At 39.4% G+C, this 11,459-nt stretch overlaps 1 protein-coding gene and 1 long non-coding RNA gene across 2 annotated transcripts in view; one reads left to right on the forward strand and one right to left on the reverse strand.

Annotated features, from left to right (window-relative positions):
• LOC139953571 (nuclear hormone receptor E75-like) overlaps positions 1-1,774 on the reverse strand; it is a 49,447-nt gene extending 47,673 nt beyond the window's left edge. The window contains exon 1 of the mRNA XM_071953027.1: positions 1,362-1,774. The gene's annotated coding sequence lies outside the window, so the exon portion shown is untranslated. The remainder of the gene's footprint in view (positions 1-1,361) is intronic.
• A 3,286-nt stretch (positions 1,775-5,060) lies between these two features.
• On the forward strand, positions 5,061-10,941 carry LOC139953868 (uncharacterized). Its single transcript, XR_011788020.1, has 3 exons — positions 5,061-5,141; positions 6,708-6,856; positions 10,803-10,941. It is a non-coding gene; the product is annotated as an uncharacterized lncRNA (long non-coding RNA).
• Positions 10,942-11,459: the final 518 nt, after the last annotated feature.

Below are 11,459 nucleotides of genomic sequence, written 5' to 3' on the forward strand. Positions count from 1 at the left end.
CTATACGCAGCTCTTCCCAACGCAGTCCAGAGTCCCGGACCAAGGTGTCCACATAGGTGGTTTGTGGTCTACCTCGGGAACAGTGGGCTTGAGTAGGGGCCCAAAGCACATTTTGATTGGAGGATAAAACTTTCAAAACAAAATTGTGACATTACACCCATTCGCAACCATTTCTTTTGGTTCGGCTTGTTTGGAGTAATATTAACAGGACTAAGTGCGTTTGAGACACGGGGGCGCCGTAAAGTAATGTAACATCATGTGCCTTGCAGTAACTATCAAGTAATGATTTGGTAAGCACGGTGAATGGAACGAAACTGCACTGTGAATGAAGTAGCGAACAATAGTTCTATCAGTCGCGTGATGGACAATCCTCCAATCAAATGGCAAGGATCTGCTTGGGTGTTGTACTAGTTTCATTAAGCGGATGCAGACCAAAATTTGTAATTTTTGCACTTCAAGATCAAGTTCCCAGTAGTCGGTAGGCCTAATTCTAGTTAAAAGTTACTTTTAGTTTTAATAAGACAGATTTTTATAACGAATCAAACCCGATTATGGTTGCAAACAAATTATCCTTAGTGACCTTAACCTGCCTTAACATGCTTAAGGGCCTTGATTGAGGCCCGGTCACACAGGCCCCGATAACAAGAACGAAAACGAGAATGATAAAAATGCACGCCCTCGATTGGTTGAATGAGCGTGGGGGTATTCTGCGTGGAGCATTTCAACCAATCGAGGGCGTGCATTTCTATCGTTCTCGTTATCGTTCTCGTTATCGGGGCCTGTGTGACTGGGCCTTAACCCTTAAATTAAAATAACCTCAAAACATTTCTTCTATCTACATGGGATTTAACTTTTTCACACGCCACAGTTTTCAGTTTTTACGCTTCCCAATCCATCCACGGTGTTGAGCATGTTGAGCTTGCTGTTTAACTGTCAAGTTAATGAGTCAATGCAGTGTCAACAACCTTCCTGTTTTTTATTGAATGTAAATGAATGATTACTAACAAAATACTAGCCAGTAATTTTATATCAGTATCATCATATAATTATATCAGTAGGGCCTATCACATCAGTCACTCAACATCATTTAATGACAAATGAATCCTAGCAAACATAACATTTGTTAGTGAATCACATTCATCATATGACATAGACTTGTTTTCTTTTGAAGTCGAAGAAAACAACGTGAAATCCCCGGGTAAATAAATACACCTAGCGCCGTAGCGACACAACCTCCCGCGGGGTTTTGCGGGGTGCGAACGGCAAGCACGTCCCTTGATGACCGCCCGCACACACCATCACCATGCCACCACCGCAAGAATTTGACATAGTTTTCAATGCCCCCAATTTACATGACTTACCTGGATTTCAGTCACATTCACACATGAATGAAATTAACGTCTGTAATGTTGTCAAACTCAGCTCACCGCAAATGATAATGATGATGTTCAAATAATTTTAGTCCAAGCAATGAAGTAACGATGAGTAGAGCCGCGAGTTAGAAATGCGAGCAGACAACCTTGCCATTGGTGTTTGTTGATTGAAGCGCCAACACTTTTTTTTTGCAAAGTCTTTGAACTTCACACACAAAAAACGCCGTAAATTTCACATTTCCGAAGGTATTTCGTCCAATTAAGTTGATGAGACCATTGTAAGACTTGTCCTGATGGTGGGTTGGTAGTTTAGCGACGTCTGAACAGAGGTTTGAGGGTAAAATGTGGGGTTTTCGTGGCTGTTTTTGCGTCTTCTGTGTGACCCCGAAATGAGTGCAGAATACACGACGTGATAACACAAAAATTAATGCATTGAATGCAATGTGCGATGGCAGCAATAACGTGACCTTGTTATCTAAAGGTCATGGGCACAATCCATTATTTCTTTGGGGGTTTATAATATTTAGCTCGTTTATGTCAACAACTATATGGCACGTTCTTGTGTGAAATTCTCTCTATACGTTTTTAGAAATCTACATTAAAATTTCAGAAATAAAGGTGCGGGGAAATACTGAAACAGCTGCAGCATGCACTGCTAGATGTACTTTTGCAGGAGGGGGCGTGTCAGGATGCAAAGTGAGGTGGCTCTGCGCCGCAATCTCCACCACTGGAGGTCGCCCTATCACTTTAATGAACAGAGAATGAAAATAATTAACTTTTAGGTGGATGGTGGTGTGTGGCACTGGCAGGAGATTCTGTCCCCTTGAGATTCTGACAAACTTCTTCTAATAACACCCTCGTTTGAATCATCCTCCTTCAACCCATGTTAATTTCCCATAATATGGGGGACAGAATTCCCCGGGACACACCGACCTATTCGTAAAGTTCTTATTTTGTTTAACTGACCATAAAAACTTCTGGTAAAAATAAGAAGGAACGCTGAAGGGCTGTGTAAGTAGTAGTTTGAAATAAAGAGGTTATTGTCACCTCAAGCATTAAGCCTTTCTTAGGCATCTGCAAAGCACATAACTGCAACAAGAATGGTTTTCCCCATTAATTTCTCACATTATTTTGACAGATTAGGTTTAAATTTTCAGTTTTATAATCTCTGGGTACACCAAGTTATAGATACTGGTCTTTGATAATTACAAAAAGTGTACCTAACCTTTAAAGGCAGTGGACATTATTGGTAATTACTCAAAATAATTATTATCATAAAACCTTACTTGGTAACAAGTAATGGGGAGAGGTTGGCAGTATAAAACATTGTGCGAAGTTTTCAAGAAAGAAGCAATTTTTCATAAAATTTGATTTCGAGACCCCCCCCCCAAAAAAAAAAAAATAAAAAATAATAATAATAATAAATAAATAAATAAATAAATAAAATTAATTTAGAGTTTGAGTTCTCGAAATCAAGCATCTAAAAGCACACAACTTCGGGTGACAAGGGTGTTTTTTCTTTCATTATTATCTCGCAACTTCGGTGACCGATTGAGCTCAGATTTTCACAGGTTTGTTATTTTATGCAAAAATAATGAGATACAGAAAGTGAGAAGACTGGTCTTTGACGATATTATTAGCAATAGTGTCCACTGTCTTTAAAATAATATATTACGGCCGCGACGGACTTTGTCGATCATTCAATCTGCTTGGGAACAGCTCTAGCTCTGCAAGATTGAGAATTATGAATGTTGTGAAAATACTTTTTCGGGTAAACTTGGTGAACTGAATTGGTGTGATGGCTTTTCCACAAGCTAAAATAGAACTAAGTAAGGTAGTTAATTTTAGGGGAAAATAATTATTAGTAGGCTACAGTTGCACACAGAGAAAAACAAACACAAAGGATTTTCGGACATAACAATGGAGGTCTATTATTTCCAACAAATGATGATTCAAGGCACTGGACACCTTTGGTAATAATTGTCAAAGATCAGTCATCTAACTTGGAGTATCTCAACATTATGCAAATAAAAACAAACCTGTAAAACTTTGAGCTCAGTTTGGTTGTCGGAGTTGCAAGTGAATAATGAAAGAAAAAACTCCCCATTCGCACAAGTTGTGGTCTTTCAGATGTTGAATTCGAGACCTCAGGTGAGGTCACAAATTCAATTCATTGACAAAAATGTGAAAGTACACGCTCTTCTTTCTCAAAAATTACGTTAGTTTAGAGAGAAACGTTTTTCATAATGTTTAAACTACCGAGCTCTCCCTTGCTCGTTACCAAGTAAGTTTTTATGCTATCAATTATTTTTAGTAACAATATTGGTTTTTGTTGTTGTAATTAGTATGGTCCACTTCCTTTAAAAGTCATGAAGTCTGCCTCAGAATTCATCCAATGGGTAGTGTTTAGTGGTATTGTATTCATTTTTCCCTTTAGTGGTCTCCAGCAAGTTGTTTTGCTCTCACCAGCCACAGACCTACCCGAAGCCCTGCATTTTGAATCAAAATTAATCAACAATCCTTTTGGGGAAAAAAAAGAAAGTGAGTTTGAAGAAATAGGCCCAAAGTTAATCCTTGAACTTTATCTCACGATGCATCGAAATAACGAAGACAACGAAGAGGGATTGTTTGGGTTTCTTTATTGTTTACTACGCGAGCAAAGTACAAAGCGGTATTACAAGAATGGAGATGGCACTGGCTGATTTGTATCAGTTTATGACAGAAACAAAAAGTGTGACCCGTCTATAAAGTTGTTCAAATAATGTAATTATTTTCCCAAATGACTAGTACAGTGTTTTGCCTGCCAGAAAGGACCTCCAATGTACAAAGTCCACCATTGTTGTCAATAAAGGTCATATTGTCGATATATACCAACCGTAGCCCTTTCATCCCACCTTTAGACAACTTTAAATAAAATGGTAATGAAAACAATGGGTAAACTTTTGAGGGGGTAAAATTTATTGAAAATTAAACAAAACGCGAGACGCAAGCCTTTGAAATTGTATTTTGTTGTTTATAAACAAATCTTCAATCATAAAAATACCCTTAAATGCATAATAATTTGTGGGCGTATAACTCTTTAAAAAAATAATTATCTCTCAAAACCTCAATTATTGAGTTCAACGCTGAGGGCACTGTCTTCAATTTATGGCAATATTTGTTCGCCGAAGAGGGCGCTGTCGTAAATTTGGTGTAAAAATAGTTTTACATCACGAGAGGGCGCTGTCTTCAAATCGTGTAATTATTATATTATTTTTCAACCGAGAGGGCGCTGTTCCGTCCCAAATTTTGCTATCGGCCCAACTGTAGTTGGGGCAGGTCCCCAACCCGAGGGTCTCAACTGTAGTCCGGCACTCCAACTGTAGTTTGGACCGCTTATAGAACTCTCTGCAACACTGCTGTATGTGTGTGTGTGTAAACAAAGCCTCCACCTAAATTCACTCTGGAAACAAATTTGACTTTAAATGTTTTTAACAGAACAAGAAAGAACTCCAAAAGTTATACATACAAAAATAACAAATTTGGGCTGCACCACATTTTTGTATAATGAAGTCTCGGATTAGGAATGCACTGTTCGCTGCTATCTTTCCCAATTACCAATGACCCAACTATAGTTGGGACACCCAAACTCGAACACTCAAGCTGGGACTAGTGATTGCCAAGTTCGGATTGGGCGGAAATTCTGCATAGTGCACTGCACAATCTTCGTAAACATGTCGTCTGCTCAAGATGGATTTAAAATCAGAATGTTTTCACCATAAAAGATCGGTAAGTAAGGATTTGTTTGTTTAGTGTATTGTTAATTTCGTCTGGAAATAGCTGGTAGATTCGTGGTGTGTATCTAGATGCCATGGGACACAGGTAGCACCCTTTGTAAAGTGGGATTCAAACAAAAACTTGTGGGTTCGAATTTAATATGGTCGGACACGTTGGTTGGCTATGGAGTTTGTGTACATTGTTTATGTTATACTTGTTTTGACTTATATTATGATGATGATGGACGGGACAGACGCAATTTTGAGTAATTAGTCATGGTTCTAAGTTTAGCCCCCAACCTTATACCTAGGGACCATGAATGAGCGATCATAAATAGCAACTTAGCTTGTTGATGTTGTTCATTGATGTTTGCACTGTCTGACTCGGTGAGTGATTGTATTTGACACTCTTATAATGTACCTGTACAAAAACATCAAACATTGAATGTGCATCACTCACAGCCACCAATGTCCAAATGTCAAAGAATAAAGTTTCCTTACCTCACTAATGAGCCGATTCTTGACGTCAATATGCAAGGGTTAACGGTTGTCTAGTGGTAAGACTGCATGACTGGCAATCACACGGTTGTAGGTTTGAATCTTACCAAGCTTATCGCTAATTTCAAAATGAATAGAATAAGTTGTGTTGCCTAGTTACTGAATCACAAGTTCTTGATTTGTGCAATTCATAATCATGTTGGAAACCAATGTTTGTATGAGATAGATTGACTGTTGCTAGGTTGGTGTTTATATCCAGACCCCTTGTGGGAGTTTGTCGAGTCCCCTTCACCAAGGCACCAAGGCATTTTCTTCTTGGTAAAGGGCACCCTATGATGAAATTGCAAATTTGTACTGGATCATTTCAAGGGCACCAAGGCAATGACCAGGGGACACGGAGGCAATCGCCTTCGTTGCCTCTGTGAAGTATCAGGCCTGCCCCTTGATTGGAGGTGCAATCTAATCAATCAAACAATATACACAAATAAAGAGAGTATTTGTAGTACATGAATCTGAAGACATTGTTTTAGGAAGTGAAAAGTAGAAGGCCCTGTTCGTTTAGCAGCTCCTACTTCTGACATGCTGTTGATCTCAGTTCAATCACGGAGGAAGGAAAAGTTGTAGAAGTCAAGTCCAAGTTTAAAAAAATAACTGTCCTTTAAAAGATAAGATTCAACTTGATGTTTTAAAATATTTTTTACTGAACATTTTTTATTGAACATCCTAAAAAGTAAAGGCTAAATGGAAAGTATTTAATTTCAGGCCTTGAATTAACTCATTTACCATGGGGCTCTGTGCTTTTGCTGTCAAGCCATTTGCAAGGTTTCAAAACGAATTTACATTTTCCTCCTAGAAGTAACCCTTACCAGAGGATAATTGCTGTGCCCGTTTCAAGAGCAAATTTTTAAAAAGGCCTGTAATTGTTTGATTGCTTGGACCCATAGGAGACCATTGGCTACTGCTGAATGGGCCACAAAGTTGAAATTGAAATCAATAATTAGACCCTTAAGAATAATAAAATGAAAGATCCCAAACAACCACTTTTTGACTCATGTGTTGTTGCATGTTTTCCCCTCTGCAGGAATCCTTGAAGTAACCTCGCTGTGTAATGTACATCATTTCAACAGACACGGTTTAAGTCATCACAAACCATCGGCACATCACAAGGAGTCCTCAGCAGATGAAAGTTTTAACTAAACGCTCCACCTCTCAAAATTACTGCAAATACTGGTGAGTTACAACTATATTTTCTTCTTATTTATGATGAATTTGATTTTCAGTGTGTGGATCATGTTGATGAATCCAAGTGCCTCCCCAGGTCACGCTGTCTTGTACTTCCATCTCAACCTCCCACTCTTTCTTTCCATCTTGAACCGCCCCCAAGATGTACCCTTTCTACTATTAGCCTTGTACTTTCATCCCAACCTCCCCCTTTTTTTTCCATCTTGAACCGCCCCCAAGATGTACCCCTTCTACTATTAGCCTTGTACTTTCATCCCAACCTCCCCCTTTTCTTTCCATCTTGAACCGCCCCCAAGATGTACCCCTTCTACTATTAGCCTTGTACTAGACCTCCCCTTTTCTTTCTTTCTTAAACCGCCCCCAAGATGTCACCCCTTCTATTATTAGCCTAAGACAATCCATCTCAACCACTCTCTTTTCTTTCTTTCTTAAACCGCCCCTAAGAGATACCCCTTCTACTATTATTACCATCCCAACCTCCCCTTTTTTTTTCTTCTCTTGAACCGCCCCCAAGATATAAACCCCTTTTACTATTAACCTTGTACTTCCATCCCAACTTCCCATTTTCTTTCAAAGTTCTTGAACCGCCCCAAGATCTAGCCCTTCTACTACTAACCATACCTCCCCCTCTTCACATCCGTGACTCATCCTCTATCAGCTCATTCAAGACTCGGCTAAAAACACATAATTTTCAGACAATGTTAAAGCGCCTTCAAAGTGCCAGTGAAAAGCACTAGGCCTGCACACAAATGTTATAACCTTATTGTTATTGTCAATTATTTTTTTTCTTCCTTCTACTATTAAAAGCCTTGTACTTCCATCCCAAACTCTCCCTTTTCAGTCCGGATCTAGAACCGCCCCAAAGACAATCTCCCCCTTCAATTATTATCCTTGTACTTCCATTCCAACCTCCCCCATCTAGAACCACACCCAAGATATACCCCTTCAACTAATAGGCCAAACAAAATACGAGTTTAAGGCCTGCCATTTTTGAAAAAAACGGAAGGAGGGATTTATTATTTATATTTTTCAAAATGGCTGCCCCGCACATTTTTCTTAAGGGGGGGGGGTTAAAAATAACTGGCTATATACTTGGCTTTTAAAAGCCTTGTACAGTTCCAACCTCCCGCTTTTCCGCCATCTTGAACCGCCCCAAGATGTAGGTCCCCATCTATTACCAGCCTACACATTAGAGTATTATAGTCCCACTTTTGTGAAACAAATGAACAACTCATACGTTTTCTGCTCAATTCCATTTTAGTTTTATTCAAAATGCCACTGTCACAAGAGCAAAAACTTGAACAAAAAAAATAAAAAGTACATTTAAGTAAACCCTTTACTTGAATTGACCTTGATTAAACTTTTAAATTCAGCTGCTCTCTTATAAGATATGAAATTGTCAAGATGTACCCCTTTCTGCTTTTAGCCTTGTACTTCCATCCCAACATCCCCCTTTTGTTTCCATCTTGAACTGCCCCCAAGATGTACCCTTTCTTTCAATTAGTCTTGTACTTCAATCTCAACCTCCCCCTTTTCTTTTCATCTTAAACCATCCCCAAGTTGTACCCTTTCTTTCAATTAGTCTTGTACTTCAATCTCAACCTCCCCCTTTTCTTTTCATCTTAAACCATCCCCAAGTTGTACCCCTTTCTGCTTTTAGCCTTGTACTTCCGTCCCAACCTCGACCCCTTGTTTTTCCATCTTGAACTGCCCAAAGATATACCCCTTCTATTAAGCCTTGTACTTCCATCCCAACCTCCCCTTTTCTTTCCATCTTGAACCGCCCCAAGATGTACCCTTTCTTTCCATTAGTCTTGTACTTCAATCTCAACCTCCCCCTTTTCTTTTTGTCTTGAACCGTCCCCAAGATGTACCCCTTTCTGCTTTTAGCCTTGTACTTCCATCCCAACCTCCCCTTTTCTTATCATCTTGAACCGCCCCAAAAATATACCCCTTCTATTTAAAGCCTTGTACTTCCATCCCATCCTCCCCCTTTTCTTTCCATCTTGAACCGCCCCCAAGATGTACTCTTTCTTTCCATTAGCCTTGTACTTCCATCCCATCCTCCCCCTTTTCTTTCCATCTTGAACCGCCCCCAAGATGTACTCTTTCTTTCCATTAGTCTTGTACTTCCATCTCAACCTCCCCCTTTTCTTTCCATCTTGAACCGCCCCCAAGATGTACCCTTTCTTTTCATTAGTCTTGTACTTCCATCCCAACCTCCCCCTTTTTCTTCCATCTTGAACCGTCCCCAAGATATACCCCTTTCCATCTTGAAATGCCCCAAGATATACCCCTTCTATTAAGCCTTGTACTTCCATCCTAACCTCCCCCTTTTCCTTTCATCTTGAACCTCCCCAAAGATAAACCCCTTCTACCATTAGTCTTGTATCCATCTCAACCTCCTCCTATTATTTCCATCTTGAACCACCCCCAAGATGTACCCTTTCTACTATTAGCCGTGTACTTCCATCCCAACCTCCCCCTTTTTCTTCCATCTTGAACCGCCCCCAAGACATACCCTTCTGCTATTAGCCTTGTACTTCCATCCCAACCTCCCCTTTTCTTATCATCTTGAACCGCCCCCAAAATATACCCCTTCTATTTAAAGCCTTGTACTTCCATCCCATCCTCCCCCTTTTCTTTCCATCTTGAACCGCCCCCATGATGTACCCTTTCTTTCCATTAGTCTTGTACTTCAATCTCAACCTCCCCCTTTTCTTTCCATCTTGAACCGCCCCCAAGATGTACCCTTTCTTTCCATTAGTCTTGTACTTCAATCTCAACCTCCCCCTTTTCTTTCCATCTTGAACTGCCCCCAAGATGTACCCTTTCTTTCCATTAGTCTTGTACTTCAATCTCAACCTCCGCCTTTTCTTTTCATCTTGAACCGTCCCCAAGATGTACCCCTTCCTGCTTTTAGCCTTGTACTTCCGTCCCAACCTCCCCCTTGTTTTTCCGTCTTGAACCGCCCCAAGATATACCCCTTCTATTAAGCCTTGTACAAAATTTCCATTCAAACCTCCCCCTTTTCTTTCCATCTTGAACCACCCCCAAGATGTACCCTTTCTACTATTAGCCGTGTACTTCCATCCCAACCTCCCCCTTTTTCTTCCATCTTGAACCGCCCCCAAAATATACCCCTTCTATTTAAAGCTTTGTACTTCCATCCCAACCTCCCCCTTTTCCGTCATTCTTGAACCGCCCCAAGATACCCCTTCAACTTTTACCCCCCCCCCCCCCAAAAAAAAAAAAAAAAAACATGTTTATGAGCAGCCTGCCTTTTTCCTTTTCTTTTTCAGAATGGTCGCCTGACACTTTTTTTTTTAAAGACAACCAGGCTATTTTCTCAAAATTTATTTTTCTCATCTGAGATTGTTAAAATTTATCCTCTTTTTGCAATTAGAAAAAAAGAGGGATGCTCACCATGTTTTTATTTTTACTTGGCCTTAGCCTTGTACAATCCATCCCAACCTCTCCTTTTTCAATCTTAAACCGCCCCTAAGATGTACCCCCATCTCTTACCAGCCTACACTATGTGTATAACTTATTTAATAATGTTGTGAAACTAATGAACAACTCGTAGGTTTTCTGTTCAATTCCATTTTAGTTTTATTTATTTACTTCAATAGTCAAAGTGCAACTGTCACAAAATTTTAATAAAACAAACTTTAAAAGTACAGTTCTAAGTTGGTAGATTAAACTTTTAACAATTTTACTTCAGAGACTGTTGGTTTGAGTTCAGCTGCTCACTAGTGGGATAGGAATTTTTTTCAAACATTTCATACAGATTTTAAAAAGTAAAATAAATAGGCCAATACACTTTTTGTTTGAACTTTAAAATTCTGTGTCTAAATTTAGACACAGACCGTCAAATTTGATCAATAGATATTATAACTAATACAATTCTTGATTCTTTGATTTCTGTTTACAGGTCCATTAAGATGATGAGGAGCAGCAGTTTCCTCACAAAAGATGCACCGAGGCTTTGATGAGAACACTTAGATTGCAGCTTCATCACGACTTCAAACACTTCATCATCTCTCACTGCAAGCTTCTCGTACTTCAACTCTGTAAAGTATTCAATACTAGGATATTAAGGTAGGCTTTTTGTTTTGGGTATGAATTGTAAAAAGGTCTGTTTACAAATAAACGCTGTGACAGGGCAGCACTGTGACTTCATCATCAATGTACTTAAAGGGCCTTGTCACACAAGTCAATTTTGAGTCAACTGCTCCAGTGCAGACAAACAAAAAAACACTTTGATATCAAAGTACATCTTCAATCATGGCCTTACTATACATGTACCTCTAATGAATTTCTGTGAAAATTCAGATGGCAATGTTGTTTTCTTAGTGGGCATTGCCTGAAAGTGGTTGCCTATAAATTGCCTCATGGGACTTGGATATTTTGCATTTATTGCAGTCCAGTCCCCCAACCTGTGAGGCAGTAGCAGGGTATGGCTATTGGCTTGGAATGTCACCCAAGGTCAATTTGCCTCTGAAATCTTTTTACAATCCAAATAAATTGTTCAAAAATGAGATGAAGCACAATTGATGAAGTCCTACATTTTGTAAACAGACCTTTAGTA

The sequence above is a fragment of the Asterias amurensis genome, chromosome 22, assembly GCF_032118995.1.
Source record: "Asterias amurensis chromosome 22, ASM3211899v1".
NCBI classification, from domain to species: domain Eukaryota; kingdom Metazoa; phylum Echinodermata; class Asteroidea; order Forcipulatida; family Asteriidae; genus Asterias; species Asterias amurensis.